Below are 3,021 nucleotides of genomic sequence, written 5' to 3'. Positions count from 1 at the left end.
ATAATATTTAATATTTATAATATTTAATGATTATAATATTTAATTTTTATTATATTTAATATTTAATGATTATTATATTTAATATTTATAATATTTAATATTTATAATATTTAATATTTATAATATTTAATATTTATAATATTTAATTTTTATTATATTTAATATTTATAATATTTAATGATTATAATATTTAATGATTATAATATTTAATGATTATAATATTTAATATTTATAATATTTAATGATTATAATATTTAATATTTATAATATTTAATGATTATAATATTTAATATTTATAATATTTAATGTTTATAATATTTAATAATAAGGTGTAATGACAGACTGTGGCCACCAGGTGTCGCCGTGGGTCAAAGTGAACACAAATATTACAGCTGATAAAACATCACATCAACCCAGAACCCTCCCAGACCAGAACCCTGACCCTCCCAGACCAGAACCCTCCCAGACCAGAACCCTCCCAGACCAGAACCCTGACCCTCCCATCCCAGACCAGAACCGTAACCCTCCCAGACCAGAACCCTAACCCTCCCATCCCAGACCAGAACCCTCCCAGACCAGAACCCTAACCCTCCCAGACCAGAACCCTGACCACATCAAACTAAATATTTATAATAATTAAAATATTAAAATATTAAAATATTAAAATATTAAAATATGAACAGCATCAATAACACAGTGAGAAGAATCGTCCAATCAGCTGTCGGTGTAACCGGAAACCAGAGTCCTCAATTTCCTGTTTCAAAATAAAAGCAACTGTTTGTTCTGTTGTCATGGTAATATACTGTGTGTGTGTGTGTGTGTGTGTGTGTGTGTGTGTGTGTGTGTGTGTGTTACCTGCTCTCACTGAGGAGTACACAACATCTGGCTCTGATGGCTGAGCTGCAACACACACACACATACACACACACACACACACACACACACACACACACACATACACAAACACACACACACACATACACACATAGACACACACACAGAGTTTTGGTTATGTATAAATTAAGAACTAGTGATGTCACACGTCACTAACATCTACAGGGAAAAAAAGTTGTGTGTGTGTGTGTGTGTGTGTGTATGGTTGTCATGGTTACCAGGTCTCTGTCCAGTTGACCCCTGACCTCTGATGACAACCTGACCGTAGGTGACATCAGCAGGACCTGAAAGAGAGTTCAGTCTGTTAGAGTGTGTGTGTGTGTGTGTGTGTGTGTACCTGCAGTGTGTGTGTGTGTGTGTGTGTGTGTGTGTGTGTGTGTGTACCTGCAGTGTGTGTGTGTGTGTGTGTGTGTGTGTGTGTGTGTGTGTACCTGCAGTGTGTGTGTGTGTGTGTACCTGCAGTGTGTGTGTGTGTGTGTGTGTGTGTACCTGCAGTGTGTGTGTGTGTGTACCTGCAGTGTGTGTGTGTGTGTACCTGCAGTGTGTGTGTGTGTGTGTGTGTGTACCTGCAGTGTGTGTGTGTGTGTACCTGCAGTGTGTGTGTGTGTGTGTGTGTGTACCTGCAGTGTGTGTGTGTGTGTGTGTGTGTGTGTGTGTGTGTACCTGCAGTGTGTGTGTGTGTGCGTGTACCTGCAGTGTGTGTGTGTGTGTGTACCTGCAGTGTGTGTGTGTGTGTGTGTGTGTGTGTGTGTGTGTGTACCTGCAGTGTGTGTGTTGACTCCAGAGTAAATCGTCTCCGGCTCAACAGGAGGTTTCCTCCCTGAAATGAAACGGACCAATAAGATTGTTAGTTTTCAGAGGGGCGGGGCTAGAAGCTGTCAGTCAGGTTGATTGACAGGTATGACGTACTTCTCTTATTGGCTGCCTGAGTGATGGTGACGTCAGCGTAGGTGGGGTCTGCAGGTGGAGGTGCGTCAGTGTCTTCTGAGGAGCAGTCAATGACATCATCAGTCAGTGACATCATCAACATGTAAACTATCAGTCAGTGACATCATCAACATGTAAACTATCAGTCAATGACATCATCAACATGTAAACTATCAGTCAATGACATCATCAACATGTAAACTATCAGTCAGTGACATCATATTTAGTAATACTTTAATCTCGAGGGTTAGGTTTGAATCCTCGCTGAACTAAGATGACGTGAGTTACAAACCAGCAGCTGAAACACATTTCAGGAGGAAACATGATGGAAGTTAGAATAAAATATGAAAGTTATGAAAAAATAAATCACAGTTTCTTTAATTAACTGAGTGACACTGACAGCATCACGTGTTAATGATCAAACTAAAGGGGACGTTTGCTTCGTTCAGAGGAAACAGCTGAGGCTCAGAGCAGCGTTTCACATCCTCTGAATGTTGATAATATATAATATAATAATATAATATTATAATAACACTCTGATCATATATATTATATATATCATAATAAGAGTCTGATAATATAGATAATATATATGATAATAACGATGAAGGATCAGGACCCTGAACTAAGTGATTGTGATCCTGGTTTTCAGAGACACGGTTCAGGGTCCTGATGAAGGTGTGGTTACCATGGAGACGGGTTAGGGTTAGGGTCTGGTTACCATGGAGACGTGGTTGATCTTTGGTATCTGTTTGTTTCCTCCACAGCAGCAGAACCACAACCAGCAGCAGAACCAGAAGAACCAGAGAACCCAGCGATGCTAGGATGGCGGTGGTGATGGTGGAGGATCCTGGAGGAGGAGAAGGAGGAGAAGGAGGAGAGGCTGAGAGAGGAGGAGAAGGAGGAGAGGCTGAGAGAGGAGGAGAGGTAGTAGGAGCAGCTGGAGGAGGAATCAGTAGATCAGTAGTTCAGTGGGTTAGGGTTAGGGTTAATCAGTTTATTAACTCTACTGTCATATAAACAGGAAGTGATGTCAGTGTACTGACCTTTGACCCTCAGCCTGCTCCTTGCAGATTCTCCAGCCAGATCAACAGAACACGAGTAGAGACCTTCATCAGACTGTTGGACGTTACTGATGGTGAGCTCTCCTTTAGGGTTAGATGTGATATTTGCACCGTTCTTTAATAAATTAGCTGGTAG

At 40.5% G+C, this 3,021-nt stretch overlaps 1 long non-coding RNA gene across 1 annotated transcript; it reads right to left on the bottom strand.

Annotated features, from left to right (window-relative positions):
* Positions 1-679: 679 nt before the first annotated feature.
* LOC128384184 (uncharacterized) lies at positions 680-2,662 on the bottom strand. The gene is made up of 6 exons (XR_008324056.1): positions 2,543-2,662; positions 1,804-1,878; positions 1,655-1,714; positions 1,113-1,178; positions 856-900; positions 680-754 (listed from the first exon to the last, which is right to left on the bottom strand). It is a non-coding gene; the product is annotated as an uncharacterized LOC128384184 (long non-coding RNA).
* Positions 2,663-3,021: the final 359 nt, after the last annotated feature.

Source organism: Scomber japonicus, chromosome 22 (genome assembly GCF_027409825.1).
Source record: "Scomber japonicus isolate fScoJap1 chromosome 22, fScoJap1.pri, whole genome shotgun sequence".
Classification (NCBI taxonomy): Eukaryota; Metazoa; Chordata; class Actinopteri; order Scombriformes; family Scombridae; genus Scomber; species Scomber japonicus.
The sequence above is the reverse complement of the archived record's forward strand: the minus strand, read 5'-3'. Positions and strand labels throughout refer to the sequence as shown.